This window comes from Papio anubis, chromosome 15 (assembly GCF_008728515.1).
Source record: "Papio anubis isolate 15944 chromosome 15, Panubis1.0, whole genome shotgun sequence".
Lineage (NCBI taxonomy): Eukaryota > Metazoa > Chordata > Mammalia > Primates > Cercopithecidae > Papio > Papio anubis.
This window is the reverse complement of record NC_044990.1, coordinates 33,557,112-33,578,270: the sequence shown is the minus strand read 5'-3', so window position 1 is coordinate 33,578,270 and position 21,159 is coordinate 33,557,112. Positions and strand designations below refer to the sequence as shown.

At 32.9% G+C, this 21,159-nt stretch overlaps 1 non-coding gene across 1 annotated transcript; it reads right to left on the bottom strand.

The window, feature by feature from the left end:
* Positions 1–303: 303 nt before the first annotated feature.
* On the bottom strand, positions 304–410 carry LOC116270645. Its single transcript, XR_004178793.1, has one exon. It is a non-coding gene; the product is annotated as a U6 spliceosomal RNA (small nuclear RNA).
* Positions 411–21,159: the final 20,749 nt, after the last annotated feature.

Here is a 21,159-nt window from a genome sequence, read left to right as displayed (position 1 = left end):
AGGATCTAGAACTAGATGTACCATATGACCCAGCCATCCCATTACTAGGGATATACCCAAAGGATTATAAACTATGCTGCTATAAAGACACATGCACACGTATGTTTATTGCAGCACTATTCACAATAGCAAAGACTTGGAATCAACCCAAATGTCCATCAGTGACAGATTGGATTAAGAAAATGTGGCACATATACACCATGGAATACTATGCAGCCATAAAAAAGGATGAGTTTGCGTCCTTTGTAGGGACATGGATGCAGCTGGAAACCATCATTCTTTTTTTTTTTTTTTTTTTTTTTTTTAAATATGGAACGCTTCACGAATTTGCGTGTCATCCTTGCGCAGGGGCCATGCTAATCTTCTCTGTATCGTTCCAATTTTAGTATATGTGCTGCCGAAGCGAGCACGAAACCATCATTCTTAGCAAACTATCACAAGAACAGAAAACCAAACACCGCATGTTCTCACTCATAGGTGGGAACTGAACAACGAGATCACTTGGACTCAGGAAGGGGAACATCACACACCGGGGCCTATCATGGGGAGGGGGGAGGGGGGGGGGATTGCATTGGGAGTTATACCTGATGTAAATGACGAGTTGATGGGTGCAGCAGACTAACATGGCACAAGTATACATATGTAACAAACCTGCATGTTATGCACATGTACCCTACAACTTAAAGTATAATAATAATAAATAAATTAAAAAAAAAAAAAAAAGAAAAAAAAAAAAATGTCCTGCGTAAGTCCATTATATCCTAATAATATGACTTATTGACCTGCTCATGTTGAACTGGAGTCATTAATTATTGATGTTCTTTTTGTAGTTTTAAATGGAAAAGTGGTTAACTTCTTAAATATTTGTAAAACTATAAACAAGGTGACTTAAATACAGAGTATTAAGGCTATTATTTGGTTCCTTAAGGTAAATGGGTTACAGACTTAGAACAGCTATCACATTGTAAGTTACAAATCCTGATTTTTGGCTGCTGCTAAAATGTCTGCTTGTGCTATTCACTCTAATGTCCCGGTTGAATAACACATAGTGGGCATTAGAAAAAAAAAAATTTATGTTAATAATGGCAAGGGAGTGTCTGAATTCTATCAGTCACCAACAATCTTAATTACATCACAGCAGTACTCTATTATTACTAAAAATGTTTATCTGTTTTATTGTTTAGAATTTGTAATAAATTCATTTTTTTAATTAGTTATTTAGAAAATTATATAGTTAGTTCAAATAGATAACATAAACTATGCCCTTCCATTGACAAAATTGTAATTAAAATACTAAAGTTGCCCAATTCATTCAGTCAAATATTTTGTCTGTGTTTTCAATCATAGTGACTGAATGTGTGTGTGTGTGGTTTCAACTAATCCTATAGTAGATAGTTTGTTTATAAGACGGTGTGACCTATAAATTAGAATTATTTGTTATCCCAGTTTTTTCTTCATATAGCCAGGTTTCATTTCTGGATTTATTATTTGAATAGAGGTGGGATCAAAATCATTTTGTTTTTATAAACACAGTCCTAATCACATTACCTTCTACAATGGAGTTAAGAAGTTACGGACAAGGACCAAATTCAGTTCTCTGCTTGATTTAATTTAACTATTATAGTAATAATGCCTTTATTGCTAATACTACAACCCCCCAAGTATTAATAATTAGACTTTATATGTTCCCTTTTATTACATTATTTAGCATATCTCTAATCTTATACATGTATGTAACCATTAAGGAGCTATAAAAATAATTATACAGAAAATCATTATTGCAAAAGGTATTTATAATAATAATATCATACACTGAAATGCGATGTTTATAACTAATGTTCACTAAGGCTCCATTATATATCTTGCTTTTTTTGGTTTCCTTTTATCTTTACTATTTTACTTTGGTTTTGACGTCTCACATAAGATTCTTCCCCAACCCCTTCTCTCCCTTGACTCTGGGTATGTCTTTTCCTTTCTCTACATCTCCTCCTATTGTTATACCTTGATCATTCCCACAATTTATCTATATACTTCTTTTACTCATCCTCTCCCTACACTAATGCTTAGCAAATTTTATGCAAACAGCCACACATTTTTCATGGATACCAGTGGATATACTGACAATAACGAGTCCCATAAATTTTGATAAAAAGGAGACTAATCTAGCACAATGGTAAATCATTCGGAATGAGTAGATAACTCTGTCATTTCTCATGATATCATTTTTTACCAATAACTGCTAGATACTAACAGCTGTTTATTCCAAAGCTACTCAAGCTCAATATATCAAAATTGGAGCACCTTACCTCTCCATTTCATTTTTATTTATTTTTAAAACTTACAAATAATGTTTCTTCCTGGTTACAAGCTGTATTTCATCACTTACCTTTTTTTTTTTTTTTTTTTTTTTTTTTCCTTTTTGAGACGGAGTCTCACTCTGCAGCCCAGGCTAGAATGTAGTGGCATGATCTTGGCTTCAAAAACCTCTGCCTCCTGGGTTCCAATTCAAGTAATTCTCCTGGCTTCAGCCTCCGGAGTAGCTGGGATTACAGGCACACACCAACATTCCCAGCTAATTTTTTTCTATTTTTAGTAGAGATGGAGTTTCACCCTATTGGCCAGGCTGGTCTTGAACTCCTGACCTTGTGATCCGCCCACCTTGGCCTCCCAAAGTGCAGGGATTACAGGAATGAGTCACTGCGCCCAGCCTACTTTTCTTTTTTATCAATATCATTCTATGTTCAGGTATAAAACTTAGGGAACTTGGGACATCTTTGACTACTTTCCTTGTGTACCATACTTAATAGTCACCAAGACTTTAATAGGCACTCTTGTTATCTGTTCTCAATGGCACTGCCCTGGCCATGCCTTCATCATAACTTGGATACATTATCAAAATTACCTTTTAATTATTAATCTTATTAATCACTTCCAATACCTATCCCTTTCACATGTGGTCATTATGCCATATTTATCACTCTAAGGTATGATTCTTATCATGTGCCACACCCACTCCAGTAATGTTAACATTAGATAGTCTTTTGCCTTCAATAGTTTGCAAGCTATTTTAAGTATTCTGCGTGTATTTTATATAATTAAATCTTCCCAACAGTCCTGTGAGGTAGGTGCAGCTATTATTATTTTACTTGACTGACTGTCTCACATAAAAAGCCTTTCAAGTTAGGTCAAATAATATTTCCAATTACTTTTAAATGCTCAACTTACCGTATAGCAAGTACTTAATAAACTCAAGTTCTGATAACGATTATTTTAGATATATGCTGATGGCAACTCAGGGGTCTGTGATATGATTTTGTTTCATGACATTTTGAATATTTATTTTTATCTGCAGAGTTTTATAACTCTTGCTCTATTAAGGGATTGCCATAGATTTAAAAGAAGCCTAATAAAAATTTTAAACTATTAAATTTTATTGCAATAAACTCAATTTTTGTAAGATGACTGAGTTATAAATTATGTAAGCATCAAAGGTTTTAAAAAATATTGTGTCTATCAATTACTTTACTAGCTTATTTCAGTCGTATAGGCAGCCTAGAATCCAGTAAAATGTTTTAAGCATTTGGATCTTTCATATTTAAACTTATGATTTTGGCATACCTTTATCTGTATGGATTGATATACTTAATGCTTTTCTTTGAATCAACACATTTTCTGGTTAGATAAATTTATTTTAATGAAGACCTATATCACTATCATAAATAGTAAGCCAGTATAATTTTCATTATAAAAATGTTATGTTAAATATGAATATATAAATCTAGTTCCATTGATAGTGAAATAGCTTGTCTGAACAAACCCTCTTATATTAACAATTATAAATCCTAAACATAATTTTTTTTAAATAATAAAAACCCTACTCAACAGCACTGAAAAGTGACAATATGCATATAGATACTGTAGAAGATTTGATCCATAAAATAGGTCCCATATTAAGATCAAATTCTCAATGAAAGCAATTCCTAGTCTATGCAGAACAGGGTGCTTAGAATTCAAAAGGAAATCTGAAGTCATATAGGTTTGAGGTATCACAGGATGAATTTTAGGGCTTCCAGCTAGTAACCAAAAGGGTAAATCCCAGAAGGGAGAAACGCTTAGATAGCAAGCCTTAAATCATCAAATCCATGGCTGATTCTGATTCAGATATGTGTAGGAGAAACTCCACAGAAATCACACACACACACAAAGGGGAAAAATGTGGATAGAGGATTAAATAAGTTGATTTCAGCTGCTGCTCTGGATGAGTGAGTTGAAATATATAGGTCTTTAAGACAGAGGACTTTGTGAACATTTCCGTATGTTCATAGAATTTTCAGAAGACCATATAGTTTGATGAAAATTTTTTCCAGGACTGAAAAATTACTCTGAGTACAGCCAAAACCAAAACAGGTCAGCTCTAGGAAAGTGTTTAGTAATAAATCCACAGTTTGAAAGTGATCAGGCATTAAATCCATTCTAGGGAAAATATCAACCTTAAAAAAAAAAAAAAAAAAAAAAATTTGAAGGTCTCTACAATGTTTCATCTGCGATGTCCAATATACTAAAACAACAGCCACAATGAGCATTTTACATGTGAATAATTAGAAAAAGTGAATGATTTTCAAGAGAAAAGCAGTTCAAAGAAACTTCAGTGTTTAATTGTTGCAGTTTGCTAGTAAGGACATTAAGCAGAATTTTAAGAATTCTTAAAGACTTAAAGAAAAATATAGTCGCAATGAATGAATATATAAAAATTGTGGCCAAGAAATGGAGAAAAAAATCTGAGAGACTATAAAGATAGCAGGACTATATTACAAAAAAAGAAAAAATGCATAGGAATGTTCTTCAGGTCAAAAGGAAATCATAACAGATGGAAACTGTGATTTATAAGACTGGATGAGTGGTAATGGAAGTGGAAAAATACATAGCTAAAAATAATTTTTTTTTATTATTATTATTTAAATTAATTGAAAGCAGCTGAGTTTAACCTAAAACTTATAACATTGTATTGTGGGACTTAGATTGTATGCAGTATCATTATACGACAATAGTAGCCCAGAAGATTTAAGTAAAGTAGATGGTTATAGTGTTGCAAGTTTCTTACATTTTATGTGAAGTAAAACAAAAGTAATTCTAACGGGTGATTAAGAATACCTATTATAATACTAAGAGCACTTTCTAAAAAAAGTACAAATCTAGAACTAAAAAGAATTAGTGGAATTTAAATGGATTATTAAAAGTATTAACTCAAAAGGAAAATAAGAAAGGAGAAGAAGGAGATACAAATATAAGTGAAAATAACAGAAAAAAAAGTATAAAATAGTATACTTAAACCCAACATTATCTTTACCTGTGTTAACTACCAATGAAATAAACACTCCAACTAAAAGTAGATTTTCAGAAAGTGTTTTTTTAAAAAAAAAGAAACAATGCATTTATATATAGTTACTATTGAAGCATTTTTAATAAAAAGAGATAGGCTGAATGCAAAAGAGTGGTAAAATATACCAGGCAAATATAAAGACTAAACTAGTTGTGTTAGTGTCAGACTATGTGGACTGGTGACAAGAAATATGGGAAACAAACAAACAAAAAATCATAATGATCAAGGATTGATATACCAGGAAGAGATAACAAATCTAAACATGTAATTACTTGTTCAAGACACAATGTGCCCCAAAATTAAAAGAGCACAAAATGCCTACACTGCCATTTTAATCACATTTGTTTGTATATTATTATCAATTATACTCTTTGAAATATATAAACCGAAATAGTTGATTTTGTTGTCATTTTCTAACATTTATAAAGGCCAAGAGTAAGAAATGTTCAAAAAGGTTACCAAAAAAAAAAAATACAAAAACCTTTTGTGTTTTGTGTTGCAAATATATGTGCTTCTGTTGCTATAAGCTACAGCCAGTGAGATTCACTTGTGTGGTTGATTTTGATACAGTCCATGTTTACGAAAGATATACTCCATTTCAGGTAGCAATAAATCAGTTCCTTTACACATTGATCTTCACAGAATTGCACAAACAAAGCTATAAATTAAAATAAAATACAATATTGGAACAAGAAAGGAGTATTTGCCATGGATCTATTTTAAAAGGTACTAATTTTAGAAAATTAATTTTAAAAAAGATAAGCATAGACTTCAAGGTATATGCAGCTCTGAGGTATATTTAGCATGAATAGCTATAGTCAATTATTTTGAGAAGAGAAAATACATATCAGATTGATTTTTTTTAAATGTCTTGCAAATCCAGGCTTTCTGTAAGAGCAGCTATAGCAATTACTGTTTGTCTTTGGTGTCCTCTTCCTTCCTATAACAACTTTTCAAACTGAAGAGTTTTTTTTAAATCTCAAAATAAAAGCTATGCTGAAAAGTATTGTGATAGTAAGAGGAAACAAAATAAAATCCAAATTTAGAAAGAAACATCATTGTTCCTGACTATTCTAATACTCGAACACTACTATTTCAGAGAAAACACGGGATTTGACAAAAATCAGAGTATTTGTTTGTAGTATTCCTCCTAATCAATCTCTAATTCAGAAAACTTTTAATTATTTTTACTCATTTTCAACTCTAAAAGATTAACTATAGAACATTTTTTATATTCTTTAGAGACATGGCTGTGCTCTGTAACTCAGGCTGGAGTGCCATGGTACAACCACAGCTCACTGCAACCTCGAATTCCTGGGCCAAGTGTATATTTTTATGAAAACAGTCTAGGACAGGAATTAAAAATATGAAACATTGTAAAACAATATTTTGGCATTATTGGGGCACATGATTTAACACAGTGGCATATTCCAGATTGAAATAATTTCCTAAATATTTCACAGTCACTGAAATCAAAACCAGAGTATGTTCATATATTAGTCCGTTCTGATGCTGCTGTGAAGAAATACCGGAGACTAGGTAACTTATAAAGAAAGGTGTAATTGACTCACAGTTCTGCATGACTGGGGAGGCCTCAGGAAACTTACAATCATGCGGGGAGGCACCTCTTCACAGGGTGGCAGGAGACAGAATGAGTACCAGCAGAGGAAATGCCAGATGCTTATAAAACCAGTAGATCTTGTGAGAACTCACTCACTATCACAAGAACAGCATGGAGGAAACCACCCCATGATTCAGTTACCTCCCACCACATCCCTCCCATGACAAATGAGGATTACGGAGTGATGAGATTTCAATTCAAGATGAGATTTGGGTGGGGACACAAAGGCAAACCATATTAGTTAGAAAGCGCATCACTTTATACGCCACTCTGGAAAATTAAAGTAAAAGAAAAAAATGGGTCCCTCACTTGAACACATGTGGCCCCTAGGCTATGTTAATGAGAATAAAGTTATATTTTTGGTCTATATTATCCAAGTGACTGCTAACATCAATCAGTCGCACCAAATAACTACACTCTTCTCCTTTTAGTCTAAAGAACAGCTCAAGTGGTACCACTTGACTGGGACTAGCCACTCTTCAGCATAACAGCCAGAGAGTTCGAATTAGAAAGAAATCATGTGACACACATACTCAAATACTAGTGTAGACAATTCTCATTTCTATTACCATTAGGCAACAGGGACCTAAATTAAATATGAAAATCACAGTAAAAATCACATAAAGATTAAATGAGAAAGGTCACACACATTTAGCACTTTGCCTAGCAAGCTCTTGAAAAAGTCTTCCTTTCGTGCCACATGTTTCTCTTTCAGTTTGTGCTCTGTTCCTCCTCCTGCTTTTTCTAACTTCAGTTAAGGAGAAACTTATTCATAGAAAGCATAAATGGTTTAGATTTAGGAAAAATGTGAATAAAATGAACAAATCTAAATGAAATGAAAATATCAAGATTATTTCAGTAGATTTAAAATGTATTAGGGAATAATCATCATTCATTCCCACATTAAAAAATAAAGTCATTCTGAAGTTGGTAAGGGTAAAAAAAAAACTTGTGCAGTATAACATATAATTTTCCAGTACCAGATAATTTTATATGAAATAGATAAATGCTGGTGGCATTGCCAGTATGCACAGTATATTTTGCAACACTACAAATTTGTGGTTTCAAATATAGCTGTTTGACCAAGCAATATCTTCTTCTTCTTCTTCTTTTTTTTTCTTTTTTCACTATTTCAAGTCTCGTTTATTCTTCCAGAGACTCCTTCCACTCAAGATTTCCCATTGACTCTAAGCGAATGCACTGCCTACCTTGTTACTAACGAAAAAGAAGCTTTGATGTGGGGATTTACTCTAGTTTTGTTTTCACCTCAGTGTAACCCCATATTCCCATTTTTCTTCTCCAGTAAATAATTTCACATCTGTTTTCTCTTCTGGAATATTGTTTATACTGTAACTCTCTTCTTTATATTGTAAATCAGTCACTCTTTACTTCTCTTCCCTCCACCAACAAGTATGCTATATAGTTTCCCTTTCTCTTTATACTAAATCTCCCACTATTAAGGTATCTTCCTTCTTTCATTTATAGCCAAACTGCTCAAAAGAATAGCTAATGTGTAATGACCATATTTCACTACCTCCTCAATGTCCTTACATCTGATTTCTAGGTTTATAATTGAGATAGCTTCTATCATGCCAAGCAATCACTTGGCATTGCTGCAAATTTGATATTTTAGGTAATTCAACTGATCAATCTTTTTTCCTTGGCTTCTAGGATATCATTTCTTTAATTGTTTTATTACAATTACTTCTGTCTGATAAAGTGCCTGAAGTCTATGTATTAGTGTTGTATTGTAGGGGACCGGTGTGAAACCATTGAGCTACAGTGTCCTAACCCCTGAAACAATAAGCTCTTCCAGGCCCTCATGGAAAATAATGGGAAATATATTCAAGACCACTTTGAAGCCTTTGCAGTATACCAATATGCCACGACCCACTGATCATAAATCTGCATCTATACACCTTCCCAGCTAAATGCCAGCTATTTTTATTGCTTGAAAAACCAACTTTAGCTGCAGCTCAAATTATCACACTCCCCTTTTTGACTCCATATTTACATATTGAATTACCTACTCTACATCTCTCTTTAGACTCCAATGAGCACTGAAAAATCAATACATGAAATGAAGCCATAGTATTCCATCTTTCCTCACCTTCCTCACTCCTAAAATTTTATTTAACTTGGTAATTTTCATCTCTCAAATGAAAATACCATAATCTGTTTAGTCAAGGAAGAAATGGGGAAGTCTTTTTACTTCTCTCTCCTTCCTAAATCTGTCCTTTCAATTTTTTAATAAATTCTAGTTGATTTTATCTCTTCAATGTGTTGCTATTTCTCTTTACAATCACTAACAGATTTCTTCCTTTCCCATGCCTTATAATTTTACACCAAAAGTCATAGTAGAACTATTAGTTTTTAGTATTCACTAACATTGCTATCTTCAAGTATATTTTACATTGCTGCCACCATAAAATTCCTCAATGAAAATATTGCCATGACATACTCCTAATTAAAATTCATGATGGCTCCTTATGAAGACATGGATATAAATACTGTATTAGTCTGGATTATCGTAGAGGGGCAGAACTAATATACACACACACACACACACCCTATATATATATATTATATATATACACACACACACACATAGATATAGATAGATATATAGATATAGATAGATATATATATAGATATAGATATATAGATATAGGAGTTTATTAAGTACTAATTAGCATGATCACAAGGTCCCACAATAGGCTGACTGCAAGCTGAGGTGCAAGGTGAGCCAGTCCAAGTCACAGTGCTGAAGAACCTGGAGTTCGATGTTCAAGGGCAGGAAGCATCCAGCACAGGAGAAAGATGTAGGCTGGGAGGCTAGACCCTCTCTCAATTCACATTTTTCTGCCTGCTTTCTATTCACTGGAAGCTGATTAGAATGTGCCCACCAGATTAGGGGTGGATCTGCTTTCCCCAGCCCACTGACTCAAATGTTAATCTCTTCTGGCAACACCCACACAGACACACCCAAGGCTAATACTTTGTATCCCTCAATCCAATCAAGTTATCACTCAGTATTAACCATCATGGATACTTATAGCCATATCTTTATCTATAGCTCTACATTCTGGACTTTTTAAGTTTTTGGTAAGGTTTACAAACCTATTTTAATGTATTTTTTCCTGTAAAAGACCTGAACAATATTATCTAACTCTGTTCTATGTCAAAAGATAAATACACTTTGTTTGTTGTTAAATTTTTGTCTTCCTGTTTGTTATTATCACGCAAGTTTGGAAGCAGCTTTCACATATGAACAAGTAACTATATATAGGGAATCCTTGTTTACAACTGCAGTATTCTTCAGTTATTTCTCTAGTTACCAAACCCCATTATTATCTATTATTTATCATTGTAATGGAGATCACCAAACACTGCTTGATTTGCTATTATTTGCAATATATTTTACCTAAATGCTTATACTTCCTTTCCTCAAAGGAAAAATGTGACTGACTAATTTCATGTATAAGTGAGTCTTTTTCATTTATTTTACTTTACTATAGTAAATAATTTGGATCTATGTTATTAAAGACTATTTTTCAACCCAATATATATTTTTAAAATCATGCCTTTGACATTTCTCTTGTTGATTTTGTTTTTCCTTTAAACGAATTTTATGTGAATTTACTGTTTCTTCCTTTCATATTCTAATTATTTTCATCATGTCTTTCCAGGGTTTATGCATTACAGCAGTTTGTTTTGATTTATTTCCTATATGATCATTCAATTTCCTCTTTTTTGATTTTGCTTCCTACTTTACCCAGTGCAATGTTAGTTCTACCATGAACTTGCAGTCCTTTATTTAGTTCAACCGCCTAACTTTTAATCTAACTTTTCTCTTTGAAATGTATTGTTTTGTGTCTTTTTAAATTTATTTTATATCTCAATAAACACTAATCTACTTATAGCAAATCTTTGATACAAACACCATGCTCTTCTTGCATTTTATTGAATATATTAGCCACATTTCTGAAATTTTATTTTGAAACTTGTGAAATAATATGTTTTGCAAATAAGTCTCCTTCATCTTCAGCATGATGAAAACTTTGTTCTCTTCCATAGCATTTTTCTTCTTTAATGACATCTTTTGATATCCTTAATCATTCTTAAACAATGAAAATTCTATTCAGTTGACTTTTGCTAAACAATCTGAAATTCTGAAATTATAGCATTACTCTCACCTCCTAAATGAGAAATGCTCAAATTGCCTTCACACAGCCCAATTAACACTGTAGAGCAAGAATTAAATCAACAATAACATCTGCTAAAGATATACTTTCCCTAATTATTCTCTGACACTCAGAATCAATGGACAATATGGCAATTTAAATATTGGATTTGTGATAATATCATAAATTAGCTTTTTGTTTAACAGATCCAACTTATGGAGCCTCTGAAATAGATGTATATGAAAAGAATGAATTGCAGATTGATTAAACATTAATGTCACTCATGACTAAGCATTTTTGGTTCATGTCTCTATATTTCTCTTTATACTTAAATCATTAATTTAGTCAGTGGAAGTTTCACGATGTTTTAAAATGTTAGGTGTCATTTATGTATTTATTTGAAAACCCCTTACTTTTAGTTACATCTTTTTCTTTGTTCTTATAGGTATTTTAGTAGAGCAATAATAAATACTCTATAAGGGGCACTAATTAAGCACATTTTTTTCATAAGTATGTGATGGCAAAATGAATCAAAGAGTCTCAATAAACTGTACAAACATTTCTAAAGCTTTAGAAAATTCCATAAGCTTAATTTTGAAATCAAAAGCTTACATTCATTCATTCAACACTTGTCCCACTTCATGATTTTTTTCAAGATATTCTGGTTTTCCTTTTAATTGTTTATTCATACATTTTTATACTGTTGGGGCATATATTTTTATACTGTTAGATAGTCATGGTTTGTAATATGACTGCTTTCCTCAATTAAATTTACAACCTCTACTGATTTTTTTTTTTTTTTTTTTTTTTTGAGGTGGAGTCTCACTCTGTTGCCCAGGCTGGAGTGCAATGGTGCAATCTCAGCTCACTGCAACCTCTGTCTCCAAGGTTCAAGTGATTTTCCTGTCTCAGCCTCCTGAGTAGCTGGGATTACAGGCATGCACCACTATGCTTGACTAATTTTTATATTTTTAGTAGAGATGAGTTCTCACCCTTTTGACCAGGCTGGTCTAGAACTGCTGACCTCAAGTGATCCACCCATCTCAGCCTCCCAAACTGCTGGGATTACAAGTGTAAGCCACCGCACCTGGCCCTCTACTGACTTCCTATTTTATTTATTTTTCAAGTGTTTTCTGTTGTGTACAGCATCATGTTTTGCTGCACAAAGACATTGCAGGATGGGTAGATCTAGCTCATTAACCAAAATATTACCTCACATTATTATCATTTTTGTGATAAGAGCATACAGCATCCACTGTATTCCTTTGTATTCCTTTTTTCAAGAATACAAGGTATCATCATTAATTATAGTTACCTTACTGTGCAATAATTACTTTTTTTTTTTTTTTTTTTGAGACAGAGTTTCGCTTTGTCGCCGGGGCTGGAGTGCAGTGGCCGGATCTCAGCTCACTGCAAGCTCCGCCTTCTGGGTTTGCGCCATTCTCCTGCCTCAGCCTCCTGAGTAGCCTGGACTACAGGCGCCCGCCACCTCGCCCAGCTAGTTTTTTATATTTTTTAGTAGAGACGGGGTTTCACCGTGTTATCCAGGATGGTCTCGATCTCCTGACCTAGTGATCCACCCGTCTCGGCCTCCCAAAGTGCTGGGATTACAGGCTTATTTTTAAAAAGACAAGTAATTAAAGATTCCTAATAGCAAGCCAATTCATTTTAGGATTATTTCAAGTTTTCAAACTTTGCTTAGGTATGTATGGCTTCAATATAACTTGTATAATAAAATTATTCCCTTTGAAATACCTCTGCATGAAAGAAAATCCAATACATTTTAAACTGTAAAATGTGTAGGGAACACGATAGCTTTATACAGCAGTCCCGCACCCCTGCCTACTCCTTTAAACTAAGAGGATTCCCAGTAAATTGAGGTTAAAACAATAGAAATCTTTAGTGAGTCACTTTTTTGTGTTTTCATTCCATTGGTAATATGAAATAATTGTATTCAATATGAATAATAAATTGTTCCTACGTGTTTTCAAATGTTTACCATGCATTCAGTTTTGATTTTTCAATAGTGCTTTTAGTTGTACCATCATCCAAGCTTAACTAAATGTAATTTCTTCTGACACTAAAACTACAGGTAAGATGTTGGTAGTCGGTAATATAATTGTAATGCTAATACTTACACTACATGTATTGCTGTATTATAGTCAATAATAAAAGCATGCTGCAATGTTGTGAAAACTCCTCATGCCTGTATTATGTTATGATCTTTGATAACCTTTATTTTTAGATGAAAGTAGTTTACTATACTGTATCAGCTATAATGAGCACCAATAAACAAGCTGCTTTGCCAAGGGCAAATATAATTTCAAGCAATAAAATCAAATCTACGACACTGTATCTTCTATTCTTCATTTCAGATTCATTAACTATTATGGAGATCAATCTCTTTGACACAGTATATTTCTAACCACATTTATGCCAGAATGTGTACTCATCAGGATATTTGAACTCCATAGCTAAACTGACAGGGTTTCCCTCTTGCTTTGTGATATTACACATAATTTGAAAAGCAGGCCTTGAACATTCTGACAACCACATTATTTAGGATACATTTTTTTTTCTCTACGTGTGTACATTTATGCACATCCTGTACTTTTGAGGAGCATATTAAACATATTGAAAAAATAGTACTGTTTACAAAACTTTTTAAAATTTAAATAAGAGCAATGCTTTAAATAAACTATCTTTAGATATCAGTGCTTAGAAATAATAATATATTTTTATTTTTCTTCCTAATGTATAATTGTAAATTTTAACCATACGTGTGTGTGTAGGTAGATATAAAATGAATCACTACACTTATCATCTAAAGCTTTTGCTATTGACAACTTTTGGAAAGGTCATCTATTAAAATTTATAAGGTTCCTTCTAAGTGTCATAGCTCAGTTATGTTCTTTACAGCTTCAACCTTATTTCTTTGACACAACTCACTGCAATACATTTAATAATGAGGAACAGAAAGAATAAAATATAACCAAGGAAAAAGTTAATCTCAATCAAAAGTTATGTTTCTAGGCAATTAAGACTTTGCTTTTTTTCCACTGAATATTGTATTAGGGTTTTAAATGTCTGTTTTTTATAACAAACAAGCAAATAAACAAACCAGAGTGGTTCAAATATCTTCTCTGCACTTCATTTTGCTTGGATGTGGTGAATGCATAATTCCTTAGGAGGCAAGACAATGGCAGTTTTGAGGAAGAGTAAGTAGTTAGGGATGGGCTTGAATACTTGTGAGCAGTGCAAGAAATATAAGACAAGAAAGGCTAGTTGAGAAGAGGCTTTTTTTTCAAGTGAAGAAGTTTATTTAGTGTTTTCATTCTGACTATGAAGATACATAAAATATATTTGATCTGGGAAATGACATGATGGTTTTATTTTAATAAATTCTGCCAACTGCATGGAAGGGTACGGGATACTGGCAAAAGGGATTGCTAAGGTGACTGCTGCATGATTTCAGAGATTTTAAGTTAAATGGAAGATACAAAATGACACTCAGCCTTAAATATTTAAAAAGGAAAAAGTCATCAAAAGGTTTACATTTGTGTTTTTTTTTTTTTGCTGGAAACATAGTAGGAAGTTCAGAACTAGATTTAGTCCTAGACCTGTGACATATTAGCTGCATTATTTTATCACATTACAAGCTAGGAATCTTAATTTTCTTATATGTAAAATGGGTTGTGAATATCTGATGCCTTAAGTAGTTATTATATGAATGAAGTCCACAAGTGTATAATTAACACAGATTTTCGGCACTAACAATACAATTCCAATCTGATTCAATTGGCTTCAGTGAAATGGAAACACAAACTTCCCGGGTGATCTGGAACCTGGGAGAGACTAGGGCGTTCTTTGAATAGTAACAACAGTAGTTGGTCAAGAAAGAACCTTTTTATAAAAGACTCAGGGCCCAAATATTAATCATTGTAACTGTGGATCTAGAGTTAAAATTAACAGAATGCATTATTATTAATTCCAGCAAGAAAAAGAAAGTAAGTAATGTGGACAAGAGCATTAGTATATCATGGCTCTGTTTTAGACTCACAATATTATTTTGGAGTTAGCTCCTTCCCAGAATTTTGCAACATCAAATCATGAAATTTAAGAAATGTGGCATACTATACTACTGTGTCAAGTTAAAATAACATTTTTAAAAACATTTATGTTCAGGGTGCATGTGCAGGATATGCAGATTTGTTACATAAGTAGTTGTGTGTCGTGTGGGTTTGTTATACTAAAATGACTTTTAAATTACCTCACTTTTGTGGATTCCCTAGTGGTTTCATTAATTTTTTGTTTGCCCTTTCAACTTTATATTGCCCCTACCTCCCCATAATTGCTGAACCAACTGCACAGGACTGTAAGTGTGATAAAGACAAGATCTATGTCTCACTCCTGTCTTTTTCAGATAAATACTGCTTTGCACACTGTCTTGCTTAGAGAACATGTGGAACCATTGAGAGTTAACCAGAGAAATGAAGGATAAATACATATTTTTAAATCTGTTTTTGACACTAAATGGGGCATGTGTATTCCTAACTACATCCAAATTTTCTTAATTCTAAGAAGTGTTTACCTTCAGTGCTCTCTATTTAATAATGGCTTTTCAAAAAAAAAAAAAAAAAAGTACTACATTTAAGTTCACATTTGAGGTCACAAATGTCAATGTACCGCAATAAGTATCTTTGGGGAATTATTATACTTTACTTTCTCATTCTTTTGTTTTTATCTCAAGGAAGTATAGATTTTTATTACATAAATGGATGAAAATGTTGAAGTCCTCTCTATGTATAAATTCTGAGAATGTGGGGCAGAGAATCTTACAGAATCAGTTTAAGAGAAAAGCCCTAACCAAAAATGCTATAAAGAGTGAAAAACTTTATACATAAAGTTATTAAGAATCTGAGTAAAAGATAAGAGTATGATTGAGTATTGAGGATCATTTTTGGTAGACTTTACTTTCTCAGTTCAGATCCAAGAAACCCAGAAAATGACTTGCTTTCTGAGAATATAGGTATCAAGAAATCAGATTGGAAAAATGGCCAACTACAAAAAGTGACACACTGCTCCTTCTCCTGCCACTAAATATTGGTAATAATTTAGAAAGGCTTGATACTGATGCTTATTAACAACTCAGGCATACAGTAGATGCCAATAACCCATATTCATATTTTACTTTGGATTGAAAAATGTCCAGAAGCTGATAGATATCTGGTCTATGTGACTACTAAGTGCAACTAAGATGATGATTGATGTGCTTTTCATCAGTGATATGAGGACTACAAGTTGGCAGATTTAAGCATTTCACCATCAGAATGAGTGCTAGAAACGGAAAAGAAATTATTTTTTAGTTCCATGCCAAAAATATAGTGTCTTTACTTACTCTATTATCTGTTTATCTGCACACAAAAAGCCATAGTACTCTTTAATAAGTTCCAAAAGTATGGCTCAAAGATGACCAAGGAGGCACAGGAACCGCCTTAGTAGAACAAAGACTATTCTATCAGAAACAAAGGTTAGAACATAATGACTTGTAAATATATATTAATAGCACCAATATTATTTACAGAATAGGTACTAAAAAGGCTTCTGATTAAATAAAATACAAATTATAGCTAAATAAATGTATCAGTCATAAAACCATATAATAGCATACATTAAACACCACCTTTGAAGCATGAAAGATATTTCTTGGAATCAGAGTAATTCTTTGCAATTTAATAATGCTCTACGGATACAAAATAATTTTATGTAATCTTATTTTATTTGATCCTCCCTTTGATTCTTTGAAACAGATGATATCATTGACAATATTATTTTGAAAATAATAAAACTGAATATCAGAGAGTGTTACTGAATTTGCCCTGAGTGTATGACTCTCAAAAGAGATGCATTGCTTTCAATCCCAGTGTCTTCCAACTGAAACAACCTGCCTATTAACAACATGTTCAGATGGAATTGGAATTAAAATGGGCTGAGAAATTATTGTAGCTTGAAAAAAAAAATGAAGCTCATGGAAATTATGCGATTTGTCTATATTTGTAAATCAAGTTACTGTCAGACTTCAGATTATAACTTAACTTACAAAATTTGTACTTCCAGAGCAACACTAGGGAAATAAACTAAAAACAAAATGTTGCTTTATAAGTTAATACTAAACTTAGAATTCATTTACATATGAATGACTGAAGCAGCAAGTTTAAAAAGGAAAATAAACAGTATTCTAGTATCACCTTAATGTTTTAAAAGTTGATCTCTAAAAATAAAAAAAGTTCCATATAAAATGTATATTTTGTACCTGTTAGAAAGTACTTGGCTGGATAGGTTAGTGTGTGACATCTATTATAACAAACAATTGCGATCAGGCTAGACAAAAAGTATTAGTTGGCTACAAAATTTTGCTGCAATATTAAATTACTCATACATGTTAAAAATTTTCAAAATAAGTAATGAAATCCCACTTTGTTAAGAAGTCTTACCATTTACTTATAAGCTCATATAAGAGAGATACAGAGAAACAGGAAAACAAACAAGAATTTGCTTACAAAGTCTCTGGTGAGCCTTCTTGTTAGCAGCAATACCTATCATGTACAAGGTCATGATGCTGTTTACGTTAGGTTAAATGCACTAATTAATACCTTCTTTTGAATCTACCTACAGGGAAATAGAAGTAGAAAGTGTTAGCAAGCTAGAGATTTATAAGACTGTGTTGAACGACAAGTGTTCTGCTGCATCCCCCTTACCCCCACCCCTCAATGTTCAACTTCCAGTGATCTTCCCATTGTTTCCATGTGGTTTACTAGAAATGTAACATTTTGGAATGTCTGTTGAAGGGGTAGTATTTGCATCCAAGTCCTAATGTTTATGCCCAGCAGTGTAGTATTCAGATACCTTCATTAATAAAACATTTATGTTTTCTTTATCTCTTACTTGCTCTTTTCTTAGGGATGTATGTTAAAGTAAGAAGGAAAATTGCCTGACTCATGATTTGGGATGGAGAAACTAGGCATGGTCCCTTGCTCTTTCTCTTTCCCTTAAGACTTTGCTAACCACTGAGAGCATAAAATCTAATGTAAACTACTTTCTTATACAGATAAAGCCATATTTTCTATACTAACTTTGTTAATAATAAAGGTAATATTTTTATCCTCACAACTTTATTATATGTCATTATGTTTTCAACTGCATGGACACTCAGATAGAAAAAATGGGATGATATTTATTTAGCTCTTTGAACACTGAAAATTTGTTGCATTGATCTGTGTGCCTCAAGAAATAGGCAAAGAAAGTAAAATTTATAGAATAAAATACAAATGGAGTGGTTAAGGTTTTTCATGTGGCTACAGCCTTGAACTTGAGTATGTTATTGGGAAGCTGTGATGTTGGTGGCTTATAAAAGCTTAAATTGGAGCATATGACTGGGTTTGCCTTGTGTTTTCAGGTTACAAATTCTGAACAACTGGCATCCAATCAACAGAATGTATACTGACAAATCTAAAGCCAAGAATTTAGATTCTAGATACCCACATACCACTGAATCACTCTTATGTCTAGGTAACAGCAAATACTGGGTTCTAGAAACAATTTGTTTTAGAATATGTGCATTATAGGCCTAAAATGGAGTGTTTATTAAATGTTGTGGGTATTCAGTACAGTGCTGAAATGATTTTGCTTGCCCTATTAAATATTTTCTACCTTATAAAAAATGAGGCAAATAAAAAACTTTGAATGCATACATCTTATGTCTTAAACAAACTAAGAAACTACACTCATTCTAACCAGAGGCACTTCACATGGCAATTGCTTGAAGAATGCCAACTCTACCCAGGAATTAAGCATCCTTCTCCCCAATACTGGGAAATAAGAAATTGGAAGGAATAAATTTTTAACTATTTTTGTTGAAACACTGAGTTTTAGATTTTAAGACCAATAAAATATTTTGTATTTTATTTTAACTTTATTTCTCTGTGGGAATTTGATAATGGGATAAAATTATATTAGTTTAGATTCTGTGCCATTTCCTTTTTATTTTTAGAGTTCCAATGACTTTACTCAACAATAAAGCTGTGTATAATTTAAGATGAAGAATAAAATAAAAAATTAATTTCAACCTCGCAAACAAATTAACTTAAGCATTAATTAATACACTACTCTCATTCTTTTGAGAGACTTCTGGTATTAAAATATCTACTGGTACCCAGTGATCTCAGGAATATGAAAGAAGTCAGGGTTGTTGCTGTAAATTGGCTTTATGAAAGTGAAATTAGGCCCATCTTGATGGAATATTGACCTTCACAAAAGGAAGAATCATAGTTCAAATGACCACAAATTCAACACTTATTCTGAATGTATTAAATAATTCCACTTAACTAATGACATAAACCAATGTTTCAATATTATCTTTATTAGTAATAAAGGTAATACTGATACAAATCTGACATACTCTTGTCTTTATTCCTCAGTTTGTTGGAAATAGTCTCTGGTAAGTAAGGCAGTGGAAAGAAGTACTCAATGCCTAACATTTGCTTTGTTGTTACTTTTGTTGAACTAATTACTTTATTTTCTAAAATACATTAAAATTTTCAAAAATTAACAAAAATGACACATCTAATTCCCAGATACCATTTACTCATTTCATTGAGTTTTAACATTTTCTCACATTAGCTTTATTATCTACTTAGTCTGAATCTCTCTTTTCTCTATCTCCCTCTGTCATTCTGTATGCAAGAATCTCCATTGTAAAATAGATGACAAGCATGGGACTCCTTCGGTTTCTCTATTATAAAGTTGATATTTTCCATTTGTGAATTAAAACAATGGTAATAGGAAACCTATAAATATCCTGTGTTTTGTTAAAGTAAAAATTCCAAAATTCCAACAAAGTTAGACAGGTTAAGAAAGACTTTATTTAAGTCTATTTTAATAGGTAAGAGAGGCCAGAACTCACATCTTTGCCAACAAATGAACAAACAAACAATGACTGTAGATACGTTAAAAGCTGAAGTAGGAAGGATCTTAAGCCATCTGCATTTTCTAATTGCTCTTACCCAAATAAAATGTAAACTTTCTTGTATTTTTCTTAATGACAGAGGTAGTTTTACAATTTAAAGTGCCTACTGAAGTTAGGTTCCTACATTTCCATGGAAATTGAGAGAAGGGGTGCTATCTTCCTTGATTATAACATTTCAAAAAGATGGCTCCCAGGTTATTAAGAAAAAGACCCTGAGACTGGGGGATTTATAAAGAAAAGAGGTTTAAATGACTTACAGTCCCAAAGGACTGGGAGGCCTCAGGAAACTCACAATCAAGGCAGAAGGTAAAGCAAACATGTCCTTCTTCACATAGCAGCAGGAGAGAGAAGTGTCAAGCAAATGGGGAAATGCCCCTTATAAAAGTCATCAGATCTCAAGAGAACTCACTCATTACCATGAGAAAAGCATTAGGGTGTTCCCCATGATTCAATTACCTCCCACTGGGTTCCTCCCATGACATATGATGATTACAAGAACTACAATTCAAGATGAGATTTTGGGTGGGACACAGCCAAACCATATCATTCTGCCCTTGGCCCCCTCCCAAGTCTCATGTCCTCACATTCCAAAACACATCCATGACTTTTCAACAGTCCCTGAAAGTCTTAATTCATTGCAGCCTTAACTCAAAAATCCAAGTCCAAAGTCTCACCTGAGACAAGGCAAGTCCCTTCCACCTAAGAGCCTCTAAAATGAAAACCAAGTTAGTTATTTCCTAGATACAATGGAGGTACAGATATTAGGTAAATACACCTATACTAATTGGTAGAAATTGTCCAAAATGAAGGGGCTGCAGTCCCCATGCAACTCTAAAATTCAATAGGGCAGTCATTAAGCCTTAAAGATTCAAAATGATCTCTTTTGATTCCATGTCTCACTTCCAGGTCACAATGATGCAAGAGTGGGTTCCCAGATTCTTGGGTAGCT